Below are 25,964 nucleotides of genomic sequence, written 5' to 3'. Positions count from 1 at the left end.
ATGAACAGACAGGAACTATCCTGGACATAGAAAGGAAGCTGAAACTATTTATCAAAGCATGGGAAAGCTGTGTTAACATATTAAACTACAGATCAGAAATTAATTTGCTGCCTTCATTAAATAACCTGGCATTTAGTAAGCCAAGTAGCCAATGATGCTCTAATACAATACAATTAGGTATTTATTTATTTATTACAGGCACTTATATAGCACAGACAATTCACGCAGTGCTTTACATATAATGTATATTTTACATTCACATCAGTTCCTGCCCTCAAGGAGGTTACAATCTAAAGTCCCTAACTTACATACACATACTAGGCCAATTTAGAGAGGAGCCAATTAACCTAACAGCATGTCTTTGGAGCGTGGGAGGAAACCAGAGTACCATGAGGAAACCCATATGCTCTGCAAATCATAGTTTATATGCTTTTATATGCTTGGATGGTTAAGGGTTGGTATTTACTTATTTTGCATGTATAACACCCTATAAATGTCTAATGCAGGATGTTAAAGCCAACACGAGATGGCAGTGTCCTGCAGAACAGTAGCCTTCACATGTTAAAGAACAGTTATATGGAACTTGTATGCTGAATTGCAGGACTTTGCTAAGGAGCAGTGCATCTTCCCAGAAGAACTTGCAAGTAGGCGGGGGCATATATATTTAAAAGCCCAGGAGACTGAGCAGGGAGTGAGAGGGGAGAGATCAAGAGAGGAGGAAGTGTGCTGACTGCTGGTCACTAGTAACCACCATCACAAATATTTTATTAAAATTTAAAAGCCCTCTTATGGTAAAAACTCACATATCAACATTGTAATGCTTACTGCAAATTTCAGCTTGTGTGGCAGGGCTGGCTAGATGTACATGGGCTTGCCCCTTCTCAATTGCTAGTGGATAGACTTTTGCAGGTGTGACATTTTATTATACGGCAGATGATCCCATATCTCCCTCAGGGGGTGCTCACGCATACCCATAGTTCTCTTTATGGTGTCTCAGGTGAACTAACTACTAATTACTTGTTTTTGGCCTTGGTTTTTTACGTTATGTATTGTCAAAGTGATTATGGATCCTTATATTTCATGTTCTGTTTGGTCAATGCTTTTGGTCTTTAATATGTCACAGGATCTGCGCATCCACGTGGTATCACTACATATAATTCTGTTTGTATTTTCATGTTTTCAAAGATTCTGTAAGCACTGTTTTCACTTTTCATTTTCATTGACAATAAAAATTGTTTGGATTAAAAAAAAAAAATTGAAAAGCCATACACAAAATGTAAAAATGTAAATGCATTCATCTAAAATTTGAATGGATAGGTGTCAAGTGCGGTGTTCATTCAAATTTTAGATGAATGCATTAACATTTTTACATTTTGTGAATGGCTTTTTCATTTTAATAAGATATTTGTGATGTTGGTTACTGTACCATTGGATGCTTATCTTTTTTCTTTCATGGTAATGATACTTGGTGGAGCGGAGTAAAGAGGTTTAAACTATGGCCGGAGAGCAGATGGGGAGTATATAAAGCTAGCCATGTTGACCATGAGAATGGAAGGCATAGGGAGTCAGTGAGTGTCTTACTGTAGGGGAGAGGAACCTGCATGAGATCTTTGTGGAGTGGTGGAAAGAAGTTGGTTGAGAAGGAAGGAAGCACCTTTTTTTGCACATATTCATTGTGGAATTGTATTGTAAGTCATATGGTAATTGAATATCATTAAACATTACCTTTCCTTTTCAATCCGCAGGACTGTAGTTTTCTGTAAAATGCAATGCAGTATGGCTACCTATGGCTACAGACTATGTACAGAACACCCCCTGAAAATGTAATTTCCTGCTTGTGTGACTGGCGTACTGTTGTTCTCAGAAGTCTGCACTAAGATACAAGTCAGATGCATGTCATTTTTTGTGAGATACTTCCAAAGGGAAATCATGTCTAAAGGAATGTAGACCCTGCAATTTATCTCATTAGAACCTGAAGGTGCAGCAGCTGATTGATATAAAATCACTTCCATACAGATTCACTTTTCACATGGAGACAGACAAAAATAGTTATTTCTTAAGAATAACAAAAGGCAGGAATCAGCAACAAAGTTTGTTAAAATCCTTACAATGTACATTGATCACCCAGAAGGGAATGATTTTTTCTTAACAAAAGTGTAGTTACTCTTTAACATAATCCTAACAAGTATATATAGATTGAATATATTTCTACAAAATGTAATATTATTGTTAGGGATGAGCACATTGATTCACTTGACTAAGACCTTGCAGTGAGTCCAGTTGATGATTAGCTCAGTGTTAGGGCTCATTGGGAATTCCCCTGTGTGACTTTACTGCCTTAAAAAGTCCATAGTATGTCCCCATCTTAGAATAACACCTAATAAGGAAATACACTATTTTCAAACCAATAACAGCACTGGAGTGGGGATGTTTTCTCTCTTGTGATCCACATTTGGGTGGCAAACAGAAACCATGAACAAAGAACACAAACTACTGTAGGGATGTGGAACATATGTCATTGCTGGAGACAAGAAATATAAACCAAATCCAAGGTGAACAGGAAACATGTAAATATGGAGATGAGAGAAACAAGGACAAAGTATAATTGTAACAGGCAAAAACTTCAGTAGACTACTCCAGGAAGAGCAGATATACAAATACAGGAATCTTCTGGGGACAGGTGAACAAGGGCAAAAAGATAGCAAAGTGAGCTCTCTGACAAAGTGGAATGAAAGACTCAATTAAAACAACTTCTGAAAAGGTGCAGTGAGTGACATAGAGGCGGAGAACTGGACAAATCCCAAGTATGAAACTAAACAGAACTTTACACGTGTACAGTATAGGCATGTAAAAAAGATATTTGTCTGACATGCACACTATGATGATTGTCTTTGGTTATTTTTGGCCACTTTGTGGGCCTGTGTTGATGGGTTTTGCTCTCATCAGACAGGTTTTGCTATTCACACAATTCTTTTGGAACAGAAATTCTGCTTAAAGCAGGTAAAATGTAGGTCAGATGAAGGTCAGATGAAGGTCAAATGCACCTGTCAATGAATTCTGAATAATCTCAAAAGTATCTCAAACTAACATCAAACTAAAGCCATTGACACAGGCCCAACAATTGTTGTTGGCTTGTACTTAAACAAATTTTAAATTTCTAAAACTAAATCTGGCATTTTAATGTGTTTTCATTTCACTGTATTTATTAAGTTTGTCATCAGAAAATAACAAAAAATACATGTAGAATAGATTCCATAAACCAGTTGTACAAAAGGTAAATGGTCAATAAACAAAATGGAATTCAATATAGACAGTTTTGTGTCTTTATTCATACATATTTAAATACGAAGGATACAAAATGCAGGCAGCTTTGTTTTCCAAACCAAAGAACATATAAAATTGAAGAATGTAATATTTACACATTCCTTTTTTAGGGAAAAGGAGAAGAAACAGTAAACAGGGAGAAGGGGGGAGGTTAGTAGATAGTGTTGAAAGAAGGGAGTTGGAAGAGATGGGGGGGGCATGATGCAGGAGATCCCCAGCTACCACATCAGTGCTTCATTAGGTGGATGAGCTTTATAATAGAAATAGTTGCATGACGACATGTGACCCATCTGTTCCAGATCTTAAAATATTTTTCATGAATTGCAGTGAGGATACTATTTAGTTGTTTGATAATGAAGAAGCTGTCAATTTGGGTCTCAACTTCAGAGAAATATGTGAACTGTTTTACCAAACTCTGGCTATTGTCAATTTGGAAGGCAGAAGAACAAAGTGAGCTAGTTTAAATTGTTTTTTAGTAATTTTTGAAGGTTTGAAATGTAAAAGAGCTAACTAAAGATCTTTGAACTTAAATGCAGAATGTAAAAGTGCAAATACTTTGGTCTAAAACCACCATGCATGAAGTACATCACCTGCAGTATGACGTTCTCTAAAGAAAAGGTCTGTATGACCAGGAAACATTTGGGTGAGTCTAGAAGGCACCTGGTACCAACTGGTTAGGACCTTCTGTGCTTACTCGAGGGTGGTGACATCAATGGTACAACTGGCAATAGTAGTGCAGGTGTCATGCCAAACGTTTTCTGATTTATTGGCTTTTAAAGGATATGTTCACCTTTGGGAACATGTTCCCAGTGCTGCAGGTGCTGCCCGATCTCCCCTCCCCCATGACAGCAATACGGGGAGAAGTTTCCTGTACAAGCTGTCATTTTAAAAACAGTGCAGCCATGCGGGGCTCCACCCACACGGCCACATCATAGTTCTGTGAATGAACTACAAGACTTGACAGGCTTAGTGGCAGTCAGCTTGTAGTTCTCAATTAACTACTTAATTGATTCTTCCTGTAAGTATATTTGCTTGCCCATACATCCTATATGGACAAGCAGATATATTGACAGGTCTGCAGGAGAACTGCATGGCACCAGTGATCTGCTGATCAGTGGTGCAACAGGCACTTGCAACAAAAAATGTGCATTTAATATTTTTTGTCAAAAGGTGAACTTATCCTTTAAGTCTTTTTTGTATTTTACTTCATAGGTGTGTGAGGTAGGTAAAGGTAGGTAATTAAAGTGGGCCATAGATATTAGTTTCTAAGAGGGTGACATGGCAAATGCTTTCAAAAGTGGTCAAAGTGGTGAAAATAGTTGAAGCAAGAACAGTTGCTTTGGACATTATTAGCATTTCAGTGTTTAAGGTGTAACAGAAGTTAACTCTTTCTGGTTGTTAGTTGGTCAATCACTGGTGAGTTTGATATCAGTGGGCTGGACCACGCCTGAGTGCGGGCCAGAGCCAAAGCTCTGAGGACCTAGCCCTTTGGTCTAGAAAGACCTTACAAAAGGTCCTGTTCCTGTGTGGTACATTAGAGCCAGGGGACTGATGAGTGTCAATTAAAACCTCCATTGGTTTAAAGCTTCAGTCAGAGACCTGGCACAGAGTTATTTCAACTTATTTTGTGCTTGTGAAGTTGAGCCCTATTCAGGTACTGTGTCAGCACCAAGAAAATGTAGGAATGTTTTCGAACTAGAATAAGTTCTATATCTGTGCTTTACAAAAAAAACACTAAAAAGAAATTTACTGTGGGTACTGGACCTGCTTTACTAAGAGAAACTGAATAAGAGTAACTGCTTAGGGACAAGGTGTCATTAATTTTAGGGGATCCCGCTTGCGAAGCCCAAAACCCTTCTGAGTGGAGAGACTGCCAAAGAAATGAACCACAAGAGTTCTATAAACACTTTCCAATTCCAAGGAATTTCTGCAGAGCCAATCAGTGAAATTCTATAAAGCACTACCGACAGTTTTCTGGCACTACTGCTGAATGGATTTCTGGCCCCTACAACTGGTTCTGATCTTCATTTAAGTCATACTAAAAACAAAGACAGAGAGTCTTTTTTCATTAATACATTTTATATTTTCATATATATTTAATTTCATATTTGTATAATTTAGCAAATGATTGACAGCTGAACCACAAGGCAGTTATAAAAACAATAATTTAGGTAGTCATACTGTACATTCTTTCAAAACATTAGTGCAACAATCCATCTAGATATCAACCTTCTGAAAACCTCTGCATAGCACAAGTCATTTCTATGGATTGCACAAGTAAATTAAAGCACCATGGGACACCTTACAGACTCAGGCAGATAATATCTTCAATAGTCAAGGTCTGCAATATAACACTGTCAAAGGCATTCAAAAGTGATTTAACCATAATACAAAATGTAAATTCAATATGAAAATAAAGCCTTGTTGGTCTGTATGAGCTGTATACTGGTCAAGGAGCCAAATAAACGGGAGCACATACTTTATTCTAAACTTTGTCCTTTGTGTATGGTTCACCCCTTTGCACACCCCACTTTCGAGGCAAAATTAGATCTGCCATCCCACTGCTGTTACATTACCTTTGTCGATAAAATCTGCTCCTTTATCCATAAAGAGTTTTGAATTGCAGTTTGCTAGTTTAAATAAAGCAGTAGTACATTTACGCTATGAATTTAAATCATATAAATGAATGTGAAAAAAAGAGAACACATGAAGAACAGTGCACCACAATTACCAAATACATATTTGCATACATGTACACGTAATCCAATTTCCTTAAGTTATTTCATAAGTAATATATAGATTGCTGCTGCTAGCCTCCTAAGGAAAACACCTATGCTGCAACTTGAATATATTCAATAATATATTCATATATATATAAATCAATGATTGGACCAAGTGCACAAATAAGAAATCATGAGTTCACGGTGACCTCAATTGTTGCATGCTGGTTTCAATTCCATTTTTAAAGTATTGAAGGCAAAGAGCCAATCGACTGGCATTATCAGAATCAAACATATCTCCCACATGATAAGTACAATACTTATTAACTGCAAAAAGGAAGTTTCAACTCTCAGTACCTCAGGTTTCAATGCCTGGAGGTGTGCAGGGAATATTTGGTGCACAGCTTTCCAAGTGTGATACTCTGAGAGCAATGCTGTACCCTAAGCCTCTCTCAAAGCTTTCTTCCTTTAAACCCTAAAAGTAACCCTCATGTTATCTGTTCCTGTATCCTTGAAGTGTTACTAAACCCAATACCCTGTATTCAATATATCTGGTCTCCCACAGTACACAGAACATGGAAATGCAATTGTTTTAATAAATATATACTGCTAAATACCTTTTCTCATCAGCAGTTAGAGCAGTCTTGTGACTTCTATCAGTATTCATCAGAGCACATGTTAAAACTTGTAGGAGGAGTTTTCTTTCTGCTGTAGGAGGATGCAGAACCCCTGACCTCTGTCTGGACAGTGCTGATTGACCCTGTGCTGATCACATGCACTCTCCCAAGAAAAAAAAAACTCTCCAGCAATACACATCTAACTGAGCATGTGCAGAGTGTCTCCACAATATGTCTTATCATCAGGAGATAGGAGGGAGACTCTGAAAGAAGGGAAGGATCAAATAAGTCAGAATAAAACAGCATTTTTACACAATGCAGATGATTAACCTCTTAGGTTCCACAGTGAGTATAACAAGCATGCTTTACTGCATACAGGCTGATTTTACTGTAACACTTTAATACTAACCCACTCACTAATGCTCCCTGTAATCCTAACACAATAACGCTTACACTAACCTGTGGAATCCTAACTTTAAGCCTCATACTGTCCTTTCCTGCAACCCATATTCTGACTTTCACAAAATCTGTTTCTGTAACTCAAACAATAACCCAACAACTCGCTCTCCCTGTAATCCTACCACTAATCCACCCACCCACTAAATTTTCCTGTAACTCTCACCCTAACCTTCTTTGTATTACAAGCAATCACCCTCACACAGTCCCTTCATGTAACCCTGATACTTACCCTCACATTAACCCTTTCTATAACCCTCACCCACACTCACATTAACCTGCCCTGTAACACTAACCCTCCCTGTAATTCTAACATTAGCACTCACATTCTACCACTTACACAGTATCTGACCTTGTAACCCTAGCAGTATTCCTCACACTCTCCATTCTGGAACCTAATTCTACCCCTCAAACACAGTGGTGTATTTATGTTTTGTGCTGCCCTAGGCAACACACAAATCATCCCCCCCTGCACTGTCTGTAGTGCACCAAGCTCTCTAGAGTGGATGGTGGTGGGGAGCAAGGACTGAGTGATGATCCCTGAGGACGGCAGTGTCCAGGGGAGGCCCAATACTCCCACTGTTCACTATATTCCTCTGCTGTAGTGACATCACTGACGTCCCTTCTTCCGAGGCGCAGCGCCGCCCCCCTGAAAAGTGCCGCCCTAGGCAACTGCTTTGTTTGCCTCATGGCAAATATGCCAATGCTCACACATACTCTGTAACCCTGTACCCTAACAATAACCCTCCCTGTATCCCCAACCCTCACACTAACCCTCCCTAACCCCACGTTTGCATACTTTCCTCTTCTGAAGTACAAACCTTTGTGGCAAAGAGTAAGCCCTATGCACTAAAAGATCTCGTGTCAGAATGTACTATTCTGTTTTACCTTCCTTAGTTGCATCATATTAGTTACAAAGCAACAAACCCTTTTTAACTGGTCATGAAATGCCAAGAAGATACATTTGTGATTTTGTAACTACTGATATATAGAGGTTAGCCGAACTGCTCTGGGTTTGGTTTGGATGGGGTATGCCAAAAGTCAAAGAAGTTCAGATTCCGAACTCAAAAACATTTGAAATCCATGGGAGCCAAATCTGTCAAATTAAAAATGACAATTTTCTGGGCTAATAGGCAAGGAGGCATAAAAAAATAACACGGGGGTGAGTCAGATAAGCAAAAATGCAGCACTTCCACAGAAACAAAAGTAATTGCACCCGTGCAAATTATAATCATGTTCATAAACACAATGACTGTAAAGTATCCAATGTAGTGATCCCCAAAACAATGTGTAGCCAGTACTTAACCATACAATATTATCCACAGTGTCGTGCCTCCACCTTAGGTAGAAATACACACTCACCAAAATGTACTGCTGTCTATAAAAAAGAACAGCCAAATGTGCTCAGTACTGCAGTATCGCTCCCTCTAGGAACTTGGCACTCCATTCACTCAGTATCCGGTGTGGTCTGCCCAGTCATTTCTCTCTCCAATAATGGATCTTATGAATCCTTAAAATGTGACCCACTCATCCAGATTGAACCACCAGCGACAAAGAAAATACTTATAGTGCAGTATTTATTGGTGACTCAGATCTCATACAGTATACCAAAATAAAAACAGAATGGAGTCGGAACCTCTGGCATAACAATCCACCTATAGGCTTTAAACTGGGGTTTTGCTAACCACTTTCTTCAAAGGGGTCTTCTCACTATATACTGGTCCCAAAGCGTAAGTACACTATACGGGTTAATGCTCAGACCTCCTCCCTATTGAACATGGAACCGGCCAAGGTTGCCCTCTCTTCCCATTGATCTTCGCTCTTGCTTTAGCCACTTAATTTGCTCAGACTCCAACATTAAAGGCCTAGGACTAGGCAATCACCACCATTAGTTCTGCCTTTTTGCACATGATAATTTATGGAAATGTATCCGCGCTCTCTAGAGATCAATCTCTATATAAAACTTCTAATCAATTACCTGTGAATCTATTCATTATGTGAAGCAATAAGTGTTTCAGATATATCAACCTTATTCAACCATAAATAATACAAATATAAAATTCATGTACTCCCCAAATATAAAAGTACAAACAATAAAAAACAAGTTCTATATCAATAAATACATGTCAAAAATGAGAATGATCCCAAGTGAAAAACATCCAAAGTGTAAAATAGTCCAATATAAATAATAGTATCAATCAATTCATATAAAAAAATAAAAAATACTCCCAAGTGCTAATAATCCAAATGCATATAGTCCAATAAAGTGTTAATATCCAAGTATAATAAAAATCAAAATAATCCAGTAAAGGTGATCTCCGATGATGCCTTGATGCTGAAACGTGTAAGGTGTGGTTGGGATCGTGATGTCACCCTGCACAGCTTGCCAGCTCGTGGCTTGGCAACATAGCTGGAGTATGCAGTGCACATTTAGTCTGAGCGATTTATCCTAAGTGTTGGGTTGACACCCAGACATTGTAATTGTAACTCTTTTATGTGGTTAATAAATGTTTAATGGTTACACTATCAGTGCTTTTCTCTTCCTGAGACACATATATGTGAGATGGGATCGGATTAAACAATTGTTTGGGCTGGAGATGAAATTGTACTCCCAGGTTAGAGAGTTTGATTGCGCAGTTGACCCAACACTTTATCCATCATCTAAAGGGACTCGCAAATATTGGAACGATATATACAGTATATATTTTCTTGGGTCATACCTGTTCAAGATATTGCAGTTTATACCGAGGTTACTGAGTATGCTTAGGCAAAGACACATGGTCGTGTGTTGTTACGGACAATCACTGAGACTCAAGCATGGACACACTGTAGCTGCAACACTTTGCACTTTATTGGACTATTTTGATTTATTTTTTATTATACTTGGATATTCACACTTCATTGGACTATATGCATTTGGATTATTAGCACTTGGGACTTTTTTTTTATATGAATTGATTGATACCAGTTATTTATATTAGACTATTTTGCGCTTTGGATGTTTTTCACTTGAGATCATTCTCATTTTTTTTGATTGTTTGCACTTTATCTTTAGGGACCACATGCATTTTATAATTTTATCATTTATGGTTGAATAAGGGTGATATAATTGAAATACTCTTTGCTGAACATAATGAATAGATTCATAGGTAATTGATTAGAGGTGTTATATAGAGATTGATCTGTAGAGAGCGTGGTTACATTTCCATAATTCTTAATTTTAGACTTTACGTCTTTCAGTAACTGCAGTCCACATTCAATCTAGGTTGGATCTGGCTGGCGCAGACACCTATTAACCTCCCTAGCGGTCTGATTATGTCAGTATTTCTGTGCTCAAAGTGGTACATTTTTTTGCATGGAAATAGTCGTTTTCTTATTGTAGGCCTGTAATTTTGTAGGAATAACTGAAATCTGTCGGAACAAGAGTCTAGTAAACATCCCGGGTATGTTAAAATTTGAAACACGAAATCATACATTATAATATAATAAATAATCATTAAAAAGTATTAATATAATAATAATACATTTATTTCAATAATATAATCAAACCAAAAACACTGAAATTTGAAATAGAGCGCCAACTTCGCACATCACTGAGCAAAGTCGCAAAATCATTTTCAGTGTCTGATGACGAATTTCCCCACGAATCATTATCACTCAATTCTGCAAGTGGTTCTAATTTGCTATTGCTGTTCTCTAGCTGGTCTAAAACCGTTTTTGACCTAAAAGGACGCTTTTTGGACGGCATGGATGTTTCTCAGTTTCCAGGCAGAAAGAACAGTAAAAATGCAAACAGGGCACAGGACAAAGCACTCAGGACAAAATGTATGTGAAATGGTTTGATACAGTAATGTTATACTATGTGATTTTAGTGTATTTAGTGAATGTAATTTTTTAGCATTTTGAAATTTCCCATCGGTTCTGTCCCCGTACGACCCGTACGTCCCGACGCTCGCAGGGATCGGAACCTGGAAGACGGATGCTGGCATCGGCTGGAGGAGATGGCTGGGGACGCTGCAGGGGGGACAACGCAGGAACGAAGGACAAGGTAAGTGCAAGAGGGATCCCGGAGCAACGCTGCAGGGTAGTCCCAAGTGTAGCTCGGGGTTACTTCATTTGGTACTGAAAGTTAACCCCGAGCTACACTCGGGAATACCGCCAGGGGGGTTAAGAACTATTTTTGCAGATAATGTCTTAGTTTTTATGTCCCCCCCAATCTCAGCCCCCGATCTCCTTCAGACACTAGAACAATTTTTTCAAGTCTCAAGCCTAATGGTCAATCCCCAAAAATCAACAGCGCTTAATGTTGTTTCACTGCCATCATCCATTCTTGCCTAACAACAGGATGTCCTAACTTTCCTCTGGTCCATATATTATATTTTGTTCTTGGGAGTCAAATTTACTGCTAACCTGTCTGACCTATACACAGTTAATCACCCCCCTATGCTGTCCCACCTCACAGCTCTCATGTCCAGATGGGCTAGCATTCCCCTGGATTGAATGGTGTGACTAGAGTGGTTAAAATGTCTACTTTACCCCAGATCTTATACCTCTTCCGGGTGCACCCGATTCAGGTGCCGACACACTATCTCTGGATATTACAACACCGTCTTCCTCGTTTATCTGGGGTATGCTTAGACCTTGTCTTCCACAATCGATCCTCTACAAAGTGGGTCTAAGTTTGCCTAATATCATCAAATATTACCAGGCTGCACAAAAAGCACAACTCCCTAAATATTACACCACTAAAGAAACTCCTCTATGAGTAGTATTGGAGACTGTTGACTGGAACCCATTATCAGTAGCGAATCTTCTTTTGCTGACACCTTTGCACCGATGGACCATAACTAACTGTATCACACAACACAGTCTGGCCCTCTTGGATAAGCTCAAGCTGCATTTTGGCCTCTAGACAAACCATAATCACTTATTTTCCTTCCACTGCAATCCAGCATTTTACCCTGCTTGGTCCTCCCCATCCTCTTTCTCTGCATGGTCACTAGCCAACTTGATTCGGGCACATAAATTCTTTACTGCTAATTCTATTAAATCATTTCCATCCCTTTGCGACTGATATGTTCACCCCCTTCTAAAATTTTTCAATTTCTGTAGATAAAACATTTCCTCACCCCACTTACCTCTTCAGATGCCTCTGCCTCTCGACTCTTCAAACGTGCCTGTAAAAGTGACCCTCACAGACGAGCCCTTATTTCGGCAATATATGCAAAATTGTTAGAACCCACAATCATAAAACCCCCAGCCTATGTCACGAAATAGGAGGGAGACCTAGGTATCAACCTAGACCCTGATGACTGGATTAACATCTGTTAAGCAACCAAAATTTCCATGCAGAATATTGTAGCTTTCGAAAACAATTATAAAGATTTAACTACAGTAGGTGGTACTTGATCCCCACCAGCATTGCTAAATTCTTCCCACAATACCTCCTCCAATGCTTCCAAGGCTGCAATGCAATAGGCACACACCTGCATGTGTGATGGAAATGTCCTGTACCATGAACCTTCTGACATATTTGCGATCCTCTCGAAACTTTTCGCTAAACACTTAACTCCTGACACCACCATAGTGCTCCTGAATTACACCATAACAAACCTTCAATTTAAACTCCTTCTTCAAGACACCATGGTGCTAGGCAGAGTGTTGCAAAAGCGTGGAAGTCCCCTTCCTCTGCGTCCTCACAACTAAACATAGAGTTACACAGGCAATGATCCACACTAAAATAAAAGCTGAATTGCTAGATAGCGTGACCAGATTTAAAAAACTCTGGAGTCCCTGGGTGGTCAATTACTTACCACCCGAGTTTGATGACTCTATTGCTTCCTTAGTCAGTATAGTGCTTGTTCATTACACATGACTCACTGTAGTCCCTTGTAAGCCTAGCCTCCCCTAGGGAATCCCCCCTTTCCCCAGTCTACCCCCTCTCCTCCCTCCCCCTTTACCATCCGAGGGTCTCTTTCCCGCCTCCCCCTTACCCCCTACTCCCCAACCCTTACCTGTCTGCCTCTTTTCTCTACAGATTCCTCCCTCTTCTATCCTTGACTCTGATTGTAAAGCTGAATGCTTTACACTTGCTCTTCTATAACCAATGACTTCTGACTTCTGATACGCGACTGACTCACTGCACTTGAGGCCTGGGTCCTACTGAAGCCTCTCTGCTTGGTACATAATCTTCTTAATTAGTTATCCAAGGCACTGCTATGTTGTCATGCTTTTGGTTTTTACCTCTTGAATTATTAATAAAGTCCTCTGGATCCTCTCTGACGCATCTGTAGCTGACGCACCAATCTCTAGGCCTGCCCACTTAAACTCTCTTATCTCCCATCCTGAGGCCCAACCTCAAGCACTGTATACTAATGTCATTGAGTCTATGGTCATTGCCACATGTTGTAACCTGTTTATTGACAGTATTTTATTCAGCACTTTCTTTTCTAAACATCTGTTTCAACCTTACCTCAAATCAATTTAATAAAAATTATTTGAATTAGAACTTTCTTTTCCCAATAACTTTTTTTTTTTAATTCTACTCATCTATGGCCAGCTTTAGTCTCCTATGGCTCAGATTAGAGGCAGCATTTTCTTTAAAATAATTAAGAAACTGATAACAAGATACATATGGAGGAATAAAAAACCAAGACTGTCATACGAACTGCTAAGTAGGAGGAAAGAAAGAGGGGGTTTAGGGCTCCCAGACTTTAAAAGATATTACAAAGCGGTAATATTGTCAAGAACCATAGATTAGATATTTAATAATAAAAAAAGCTGGGTGAGAATAGAGAATGAACTTAGCGGAATAGATTTGGGAAGAATGATATGGGTGCCAACACAGTATAGGGGTTTAAATGACAATGTAAATACATACACTTTGAATGTTTTAAAGATTTGGGATAACTTACACAGAAGTATGAAATGGACTTTTAATTCCACACTGATTCCACTAAAAAATACAGAGTTTTTTCCCCCAGGCAGAGAAGAAATAGGAGGGAAGTGGTTTAAAAAAGATAAGGTGCAATTGGGAGATATCTTGGTGGGAGATGAAATAGGAGCATTTGGTGAATTGAAAAAAAAAGAGGGAGAGATTTTCACTAAATTAGACGAATGGCGGTATTTCCAATTGAGGTGTTTTGTTAGAAGTCTGCCAAGACCTTTAAGGACAAGAGACAATTGGAACTTGTTCGAAAAGATATTGGGAACACAAGGTGATGGGAAACACGGGATTGCTAGAATTTATAAAATACTCACTGAACTAGACACAAACACGAAGCCAACATATACAGTTGTGGCCAAAATTATTCAACCCCCAATGCTGTAAAGGGGTTTAGGGACTATAGTGTACATTTGGAATTGTATTCAGAATCAAATCCTACAAGGACGTTGTAACTACCCAAATGCAACTAAAATGACATCAATTGTTTATGTAATACAGTAGTAAATGGTTCTTATGTGGTTTCTTCATTGCCACAATTATTCAACCCCTTAAAGACTACCACTCTGAAGAACAGAGGTTCATACAGGTGCTTTCCATCAGGTATTGAAAACACCTGTGGATGTCACCGAGCAGCAATCAAGCATAATAAGCACCAATTAGGCAGCTTTAAAATGACTGTGATACTCAGCTCCTTCTAGACATTTACTGGTGTGGTTACAAACATGGTGAAGGCAAGAGAATGGTCCAGGAAGACAAGAGAAGAGGTGATTTCTCTTCACAGGAAGGGCAATGGCTATAAGAAGATTGCAAAGATGTTAAACATACCAAGAGACACCTTAGGAAGCATCATTCGCAAATTCAAGGCAAAGGGCACTGTTGAAACGCTACCTGGTCGTGGCAGAAAGAAGATGCTGACTTCGACTGCTGTGCGCTACCTGAAGCGTAGAGTGGAGAGAAGTCCCCGTGTGACTGCTGAGGAACTGAGAAAAGATTTGTCAGATGTGGGTACAGAAGTTTCAGCCCAGACAATAAGACGCACACTGCGTAATGAAGGCCTCCGTGCCAGAACTCCCAGGCGTACCCCCTTGCTGTCTCCAAAGAATAAGAAGAGTCGACTGCAGTATGCCAAAAGCCATGTGGACAAACCACAAAAGTTGTGGGATAGTGTTCTGTGGACTGATGAAACAAAATTAGAACTGTTTGGGCCCATGGATCAACGCTATGTTTGGAGGAGGAAGAACAAGGCCTATGATGAAAAGAACACCTTGCCTACTGTGAAGCATGGTGGAGGGTCAATCATGCTTTGGGGCTGTTTTGCTTCTGCAGGTACAGGGAAGCTTCAGCGTGTGCAAGGTACCATGAATTCTCTTCAGTACCAGGAGATATTGGATGGAAACGTGATGCAGTCCGTCACACACCTGAGGCTTGGGAGACGTTGGACCTTTCAACAGGACAATGATCCCAAGCATACCTCCAAGTCCACTAGAGCATGGTTGCAGAGGAAAGGCTGGAACATTTTGGAGTGGCCATCGCAGTCACCAGACTTAAATCCGATTGAGAACCTCTGGTGGGACTTAAAGAAAGCAGTTGCAGTGCGCAAGCCTAAGAATGTGACTGAACTGGAGGCCTTTGCCCATGAAGAATGGGCGAAGATACCCGTAGATCGCTGCAAGACACTTGTGTCAAGCTATGCTTCACGTTTAAAAGCTGTTATAACTGTAAAAGGATGCTGTACTAAGTACTAAGATTGAATGTCACTTGGGGGTTGAATAAAACTGATAATGCTGTGAGCACAGAAAAGACATTTGTGGTTATTTCATTATAACTGTTATGTTATATTTGTCTGACCTACAAGTGCCTCTTTAATGTAAATGTAAGCAAGATGACTGAATGATCAAAAGCAATGTCAAACTGGCCAAAACACTCAATTTCAGTGGGGGTTGAATAATTTTGGCCACAACTGTATAACAAAATGGGAAATGGATATGGGAGTGGTGATAGATGAGGAAAAGCAGAGGAGAATGTATAGATTAACTCACGAAAATGTCTCTATGAGAGAAGTAGAGATGAACTATAAGTGTTTGACAAGATGGCACATTTCACCAACAGTAGAAAATAAGATGTGTGGAGAGAGTACACCGTTGTGTTGGAGGGGATGTGTAGAAAAGGCACAATATACCATATATGGTGGGGATGCCCAAAAATCCAGATATTCTGGAAAACAATAATCCACTTAATAAGAAAATTGACAGAAATAGACATAAAGCTAGATCCAGAAGTATGTATCTTGCACATCACGGATATAACGGTAAATAAATATAAAAAATCAGGGATATGGTACTATATAAATGCTGCAAAAGCCCTGATACCCAAGTTCTGGCGGCGAATACAGGCACCAAAGGAAGAGGACTGGATTGAAAGAGTCGAGCAGATTAAAAAGATGGAAAGGTTGTGCCATACCCAAGAAGATAAGATGGAGGCTTACTATGGGAAATGGGAGAACTGGGAAAAAGCTAGATTATATATGAGGTATAGGAAAGAATAAAGATAACAACAGAAAAATTCCACTTGCTGATATAAGAAGACGCAGAGAAAAGGTAGAATAGGCAGAGGGGATACGGGGTGGGGGGTGGTGGTGGTGGTGGGGGGGAAAGATAGCATAGAGTATATAAAGTAGAAATGTTGGTTAATATAATACTATAGAATATATTTTTATATATATATATATTTATATTGTGATGATGAAATGTAATTAAAATGGAAAATTAATAAATATTTAAATTATAAAAAAAAAAAAAAAGATTAGAGGCAGCAGGGTGCTCAGTCTGCTTATAACTAGCAAATCATAGGCATTCTAACCTGCTACCCTCAAAGAGCTGTCATTCAACTAGTGTTAAGCTGGAAATAGATGAGTTGAAAACCAAATTAAAATTTGTGTCAGTCATTGAATCGTTTGTTTTTTCAAATCATTAGTACGACACCATTTTCATGGTGCAATCGAAAGTGCCTGATCCAGCATGCTGGGGTTTCTTTAAGAAAATTAAACAAATGATGACACAATCAGATGAGCTATATTTGTTTTTCGGTCAACAGAACATTCGGTTTTCTATTCATTTCTGGCTGGCTTTACTGTTGGTGATCGGTTGTGTGTGGCGGGTTGTCAGGGTTTTGCTTTCAGTGAGTCGATGACAGTGGACATCATGATTGTCAATTGATTTACAATGAGGGACATTTTTGGAGATTTTATTTAGTTCTTGTCAAACATTGGGTGTCTTTATTTGTAGGCTGCATCTTTGTTTTTTTGAATGAGTGGAGGAATTATGTACCCCCTACATATTCACATGGGGGGGGTCAGTATCTGTTATTAAAGAGAGCTTCCAGATTCCATTAAGCCCCTCACCTGCAGACTCCCACAACCACTTGTCAAGGGTTGTGGAGATGAGGCCCTTGTCCTCATAAACATGGGGAAAAAGTGCTTTGCTAGGGGGTACATTTGGCCTGGTAAGGTTTGGAGGGGGCTAACGCTCAATTACCACATAATTACATCACACTGATTGTTAGCTGAAGGTTACAGCACATCATCTCCTCACTGCCTGCACACCATGGTCTGAGAAAGTGAGAAGACCTACCAATAGACAGAAAACTGCTAGGGATCCTAGGACTCCTGGCATCAGTGACAGTGTTGGGGGGGGGAGGGTGTGATCAGTGGCAGTGCAGTGGGGGGGTTGATGGAAACAGTGGCAGTGGTGAGGGGGATGGGATTAGTGGCAGTGGTAGGATGGGATAAGTGGCACTGCTGGGGGGATGGGATCAGTGGCAGTGGTAGGATGGGATAAGTGGCAGTGCTGGGGTATAGGATGAGTGACAGTGCTAATGGAGGATAGGATCAGTGGCAGCGCTTGGAGTGGATAGGATCAGTAGGAGTGCTGGATGGGGATGGGAAGTGATATTTCTACACCGACCACAGATGTTAAGAGGGATTTAAGCTGATGACCAATGTAAAGGAGGATTTACATTTTCCACCAGGGTAAGGGCAATTCTGCACTTACCACCAATGTAATAAAGAATTTACACTGCCAACCACAAATTTAATGGGGGATTTTACACCAACAACCAATAAAATTCTACACTAGACACCAATGTAAGGGGGAATTTATACTGACCACCAATTTCAGGAGGGCCTCTACATGGACCACCATTGTACAGGAGGATTCAACACTGACCACAAATGTAAGTTAGGATTTTTTACCAACTACAAATATAAAGAGGAGTTTATACACTGGCCACCAATGTAAAGGGATTTACACTGACCACTAGTGTAATAGGAGCATTCACAGTAACCACCAATGTAAGGAGGGATTTACCCTGACCACAAATGCAAAAGGAACATTCACACTGACAGCTAGTGTGAATGAAAGGATTCTACACCACGCCCCAATGTAACGAGAAGATATACACTGACCACCAATGTGGTTGAGTTGGGAACACATGTGAAATCACTGACACCACAGAAAAGTGCTACCCTTTAGCAGATACACAACAGTGCCATTATTCGTTAATGATACCCTCACTGCTGACGTGCGCGTTTTCACATGCACCAAAATTCACTGTGCTATGGCACTGTAAGGCTCGGTGATATTTTTAAAAAGGGTCAGGGACTTCTTTTTCACATTTCTAGTGCACAGAGCAGCCCATTGAAATGAATGGGCTGCCCTACACGTGATGTACATCTTTATCAAACCCGTCAGTACACCTTTGCATGCTAAATTTCCCTGCTAACCTCTGCACCCCAAACCTCCCCCATCCTCTCCAGTCCAACCCCTCCCACCCAACCTTAACTCTACATGCCTTCCACCTTCCTTACCTCTGCACATCCCTTCCTTGCTCACCCTGTGGACCCCAAACTGTAATTTCCTTTTCTTTGGTAGGCTCAGTGGCCACAATTGCAGGCAGCATTACAGCCGCTATTTACATATGAATATCACATTGCTGGCACTGTTTACATATGAATGTAATAATGATTACTTGTGGAGCAGAGGAAGCTCCATGTATTACTTGGGCCTTTGATCAAATGGGCTCTTCAGGTACACAGAGACCAATCTGAAATACAATATAGATACTTGCTGGCACTGCTTCAGCAATATGATTACCTTTGTAAAATTAAATGTGTAACTTTAGTTTTGTTGAAAAAGCGCAATCCCCTTTTGGAAATGTTATATACTACAAGGAGGTTAACAAACTCTTACCTTCTGTCTCACAGAAATAGCTATTAGTTTCACCATCTCCTTTCCAGAGTGATTCTGGAATTGGAGGGTCATCCTACAGTATAACCATCTATGTGTCGGAACTAAGCAAGCACTTGGGAAGATCCCGCCATTATCGAAACTCCAATTGCTGAGCATGCCTAAAATCTGCCACATATACTGTATTAACCTGTCTGTCATCTTTTGAGAAAACAAGTGAGCCAATCACACAAGCAAGAAATAATATTTTTGAGGGAATATCACACCAATGATATTCAAGGCACCTTCAAGTCAAAATACTGGAAAAAAGTGACACTTGACAGTTTTGGAAAATTACATTGGATGCAGACTGAAATGGAAAGGAAATTTTCAAAGCATTACAAAATAGGTTATGTAAGAATTATATAATATTTTATTTTGTTTTTAAAAAGTTTTTATATAAGGCAACTACTTTTTCTATTTTAGTTACACAGCTGTTGAAACTAACAATGACATATGTCAAAGGAGATTAACTTTCGATCACTCTTAATTGACGTAACAGTAAGAATCTTATCATATATTTACACTATTGCTAAACATGAATGAGCAAATAGATCATGATGTGTCATTTCATTGTCAAGGAAAATAAAGAGGTAAATAGACTTTAACAAATACTCTGAATTTTCACCATCTATCAGGCACCTACACCTGTCAGTTCATACTTGAGAAAAAAATATCAGTTAATATAAGTATGTCAACTTGTTTCAGCAATTCCTTCTGAATTGTATGTGTGATACGTAAATATGCACTTAAAGGATTGCTATTACAGAAGATATTGTATTGTGGACAGCTAGGAAAAAAAACAAGAATATGTAAAAATAATACATGGAATTATATGATTCAATACTGTAAGCTTATACAGTATAAAATATTTTTTCTGTGACAATCTTGTTTGGGCCCCTTATAATCTATGCGCATGTTACCTAGCATTACGGTGAGTGTTTTTTATTTCCCTGGAGTGTTTAACAAGTATCTATTTATCAGAAAATATTTCTGTCCATTTTCCCCCCAGTGCAATGCAACAAAGTACATATGTTTCTGTTGCATGTGTTGAGGATCAGGTATGTTTACTACATGGATGTGCCTTTGGGGGCTATTAGCAATAAATGGGAGCACTATAAATGCATACACAATGTATATGTCAATTGCATGCACAAAGGTGTGAATCTGACCAAAATTCTTACTTAACTTATTTTAAGTGGGTGGTATGAGTTTAAAATTGAGCTATGTCCTGCTGACCCCATGTACTGTGCCCTGCTGACCCCATGTACTGTGCTCTGCTGACCCCCTTGCTTGATAAACCCCTTTAATCGTTCCTGATGATCCCTGTACTCTGTCAAGCGGATCCCAGTACTCTTCCAAGTTGACCCCTGCCCTGCTGATTCCTTTGCCCCACTAAACCCTTGTAATCTGCCCTGCTGACCCCTGTGCTCTGCCCTGTTAAACCCCATGGTCTGTCCTGTTAAGCCTTGTACTCTGCCCTCCTGAGCCCTGTGTTCTGTCCTGCTGCTGCCTGTACTCTGCCTTGCTGACCAATTGCTCTGCCCTGCTGAACCCCTGTACTCTGCCATGCTGACCCCACAGCTTTGCCATGTTAAACCTCTGTGCTCTTCCCTGCTGAGCCTTGTACTCTGCCCTGATGGCCCCTGTGCCCTGCCCTACTGAGCTCTGTACTCTGCCCTGATGAGCCTTGTACTATGCCCTGCTGACCTCAATGCTCTGCCATCTTTAACCCCTTTGCTCTGCCCTGCTGATCCCTGTACTCTGGCCTACTAAGCCCGTGCTCTACCCTGATGATGTGTGTATTCAGCCCTGCTGACCCCTGTGCCTTGCTCTACTGAGCCCTGTGCTCTGCCCTGCTGACCCCTGTGCCATGCCCTGCTGACCCATGTGCCCTGTCCAACTGAGCCCTGTACAGGTTTGTGTACAATTGATCCTTTCACCCTTTCACTACATGTTGGGAGAATCGTGAATGCCAACCAGCATTTAATCCACTAAACAGCCCAAGTTTTGAATTTTGCTCATCACCACTAATATTATTGTGTAATTTATTTCTATTTATATTCAGTGGGTAATTTTGTTATGTTTAATACTTCCTTTTTTATTTCTTTATGAAATTTGTTGTTTAAAGGCTACATTGGCCACCTATATATGCAGCTATTTTTTGTGATTTCATCCTCATGCACACTGGATGTTTTTGGCTTTTGACATTTTTTTCTACAGCCAGTAAACTCCCCAGCATGTTATCCTGTGTGTCCATGCACACATAGACTGTAATCAACGTTTTTTGCCTGGAAAAAAACCCCATAACTAGTGGGTCTCTAGAGGAGTTTTTTAGCTGTCAAAATGCTCACGCTGAAAAACGTGGCAAAACGCGGTAAATCATGGCATACCTGCATTTTTGGACTTTTTTGAGAAAAAAACTCTAAAAACCGCATTTGCGAAAAAACATGGCAAAATACCGCTAAACACTAATAAAAAAACACTAAAAAATGCTGAAAAACTCACTTTTTTAACGTGACTTTACACAGTGGAGGACAAAAAAGACAAATTTAGTCACAATATCTAGCATTCCTATCTTGAGTGCTGCTAGATATACAGTTGTGGCCAAAATTATTCAACCCCCACTGAAATTGAGTGTTTTGGCCAGTTTGACATTGCTTTTGATCATTCAGTCATCTTGCTTACATTTACATTAAAGAGGCACTTGTAGGTCAGACAAATATAACATAACAGTTATAATGAAATAACCACAAATGTCTTTTCTGTGCTCACAGCATTATCAGTTTTATTCAACCCCCAAGTGACATTCAATCTTAGTACTTAGTACAGCATCCTTTTACAGTTATAACAGCTTTTAAACGTGAAGCATAGCTTGACACAAGTGTCTTGCAGCGATCTACGGGTATCTTCGCCCATTCTTCATGGGCAAAGGCCTCCAGTTCAGTCACATTCTTAGGCTTGCGCACTGCAACTGCTTTCTTTAAGTCCCACCAGAGGTTCTCAATCGGATTTAAGTCTGGTGACTGCGATGGCCACTCCAAAATGTTCCAGCCTTTCCTCTGCAACCATGCTCTAGTGGACTTGGAGGTATGCTTGGGATCATTGTCCTGTTGAAAGGTCCAACGTCTCCCAAGCCTCAGGTGTGTGACGGACTGCATCACGTTTCCATCCAATATCTCCTGGTACTGAAGAGAATTCATGGTACCTTGCACACGCTGAAGCTTCCCTGTACCTGCAGAAGCAAAACAGCCCCAAAGCATGATTGACCCTCCACCATGCTTCACAGTAGGCAAGGTGTTCTTTTCATCATAGGCCTTGTTCTTCCTCCTCCAAACATAGCGTTGATCCATGGGCCCAAACAGTTCTAATTTTGTTTCATCAGTCCACAGAACACTATCCCACAACTTTTGTGGTTTGTCCACATGGCTTTTGGCATACTGCAGTCGACTCTTCTTATTCTTTGGAGACAGCAAGGGGGTACGCCTGGGAGTTCTGGCACGGAGGCCTTCATTACGCAGTGTGCGTCTTATTGTCTGGGCTGAAACTTCTGTACCCACATCTGACAAATCTTTTCTCAGTTCCTCAGCAGTCACACGGGGACTTCTCTCCACTCTACGCTTCAGGTAGCGCACAGCAGTCGAAGTCAGCATCTTCTTTCTGCCACGACCAGGTAGCGTTTCAACAGTGCCCTTTGCCTTGAATTTGCGAATGATGCTTCCTAAGGTGTCTCTTGGTATGTTTAACATCTTTGCAATCTTCTTATAGCCATTGCCCTTCCTGTGAAGAGAAATCACCTCTTCTCTTGTCTTCCTGGACCATTCTCTTGCCTTCACCATGTTTGTAACCACACCAGTAAATGTCTAGAAGGAGCTGAGTATCACAGTCATTTTAAAGCTGCCTAATTGGTGCTTATTATGCTTGATTGCTGCTCGGTGACATCCACAGGTGTTTTCAATACCTGATGGAAAGCACCTGTATGAACCTCTGTTCTTCAGAGTGGTAGTCTTTAAGGGGTTGAATAATTGTGGCAATGAAGAAACCACATAAGAACCATTTACTACTGTATTACATAAACAATTGATGTCATTTTAGTTGCATTTGGGTAGTTACAACGTCCTTGTAGGATTTGATTCTGAATACAATTCCAAATGTACACTATAGTCCCTAAACCCCTTTACAGCATTGGGGGTTGAATAATTTTGGCCACAACTGTACCTTCTATTTTGCAGACAAATTGCATTGTTTTGTTATGCTTAATTCATCAATTAAATCATTATGTCAAGTGTTGCAAGAACAACACAGTTTTGCTAACAGAAGGTAGCTTTTATGTTGCTGACAGAATTCCATAAAGCTATTTTAAGCAACCACAAAGACATTCATGGCATATAGAAACAAAGACCGTATCAGCAAACAAATCAGATAACATAAGTTTCCCAACTCTCTTCAGAGAGAATCAACTTTTTTTCCTGTATGTTTCTTCCTGGAACATCTAAAATAATCAATAAAGTAATCAGGGATCATGCATGAATTCACAAAGAGGACAAACCGAGTTTAAAAATGATACTTATTGGTTAACTTACACCCCGGGCACACCGATCCTGACTTTGAAATCATGTGATTTACAGTGAAGTCTCACTATTTCAAAGTTAGGGGGACCTGCTGATTTGAGGTGTGATTTATTATTATTTCAGGTACTTATATAGCCCCATCAATTTATGCAGCGCTTTACATATATATTGTACATTCACATCAGTCCCTAACCCTCAATGGGCATACAATCTAAGATCCCTAACTCACATTCATACATACACATACTAGGGCCAATTTTTAGACAGGAGCCACTTAACCTGTCAGCATGTCTTTGGAGTGTGGGAGGAAACAGGAGTTCCCAGAGGAAACCCACACAAGCACAGGGAGAACATGCAAACTCCAGGCAGGTGGTGCCGTGGCTGGGATTCGAACCAACGACCCTAGTACTGCCAGGCGGAAGTGCTAACCATTTAGCCACTGTGCTGCCCACAGATGCTGACACAGATGTCTATGCAAATCGCACCAAAAGTAGTGCATGCACTACTTCAAAAATCGGTGTGACTCCGACCAAGTCGGTACTGCACCTATATGACTGCTGTAATTGCGAACAATAAGGTGCGACTTGTAATGCGATTTGCAAGTCGTATGGCATGCAAAGCGCATGCCAAGTCACACCTGGTGTGATCGGGGGCATAAAATGGTTGTAAACCTCAGGCACAAAATATGAACAAAGCATAGCCTTCTATAATGTGTAAAAGTGCAAAATCTGGTGCAACGCTGCAGAATCAATCAGTTTCCAGGATTTATTTGCAAAGCTTAATTGAACAAACTGAAGTTAGAAGCTGATTAGCTACCATGTACAGCTGCACCAGTTTCTGAGTGCTCCAGTTATAGTAAATCTACCCCTAAGTGTCATTTCTGTCTTCTGCTTTGTTCCTCTACTATCAACATGAATCGCTTCATGTTCCTGTGAGCTGTGTGATGTGGTGGTGATAGTGGTGGTGGTGGGGAGGCAAGTCTCTTCCCTCCAATCAGCTCTCAAAGCTCTCCTCACTGAGCTTTGCAGGGTGTAACTTCAGCTCTCTGCCCCCTTTTTTCTGAACTTTCAAACAAGCTTTATAAATTCTGCACTTTGAATGGATGTAGAGAAGAGAAGACTCAGACAGGTAAAACTTGGGTTTACAACCACTTTAAATGGGACCTATACTAGGCCATGCCAAAAAAAAGACAGGCAAAGGGAAACAGACTAGTCAACTATATTACCTGTAGACTGCTTACATTTGATATTTTAACCTATTTTGTCTGAAAACAGATTACTCTTCTTAAAATGTTACAAAACCCAGGTGCCTGCAGTCACTATATCTGGTCTCCCACAGTACACACAACATGGAAATGCAATTATTTTAGTAAATATAAACTGCTAAATACTTGTTTTCATCAGCAGTATATAGCAGTCTTGTGACTTCAGCAGAGCACTGGTTGAAGCTTGTAGGAGGAGTTTTCTTTCTGCTCTAGGAGGATGTGAAAGTCCTGACCCTCTGCCTGGACAGTGCTGATTGGCCCTGTGCTGATGACATGCACTCTCCCAAGAAAAAAAAAACCTCTCTAGCATTACACACTAAACAGTGCATGTGCATGTGACTACAGATTCAGTCTGTATCAGGTGGTCATTTCAACAAGAAGAGGGAAAGTGAAGAAAAGATCAAAGAGCCTTTTTACACAATGCTGAGGATTAACCCCTTAGGTTCCACAGTGAGTATAACAAGCATGCTTTACTGCATATACAGACTGATTTTACTGTTGTGGGTTTAGTAACACTTTAATCTTCCAGATAGGTGGGTGTAGTGCAATTATGCAATCAAAAAGCAGGTGCCACACCAGTAGGTACATAAACCTATAATAATTTCTCTGACTCACTGTAAGTATAGGTGTGGATTATTAACCAAACACAATGGCATAAGAAAAGGAGCAGCTGACAAGAACAAACTGTGAATAGTTGGACAAAGTGAAAGTGGATTCACAAAGGATCCTAGTGTAACGGTAATTGCGGAGTGATCACTTACTGTCAACTTTCACTATTGCATCT

Source organism: Staurois parvus, unplaced genomic scaffold, assembly GCF_062004578.1.
Source record: "Staurois parvus isolate SC_StPar_1 unplaced genomic scaffold, SC_StPar_1.0 ptg000251l, whole genome shotgun sequence".
Classification (NCBI taxonomy): domain Eukaryota; kingdom Metazoa; phylum Chordata; class Amphibia; order Anura; family Ranidae; genus Staurois; species Staurois parvus.
The sequence above is the reverse complement of the archived record's forward strand: the minus strand, read 5'-3'. Positions refer to the sequence as shown.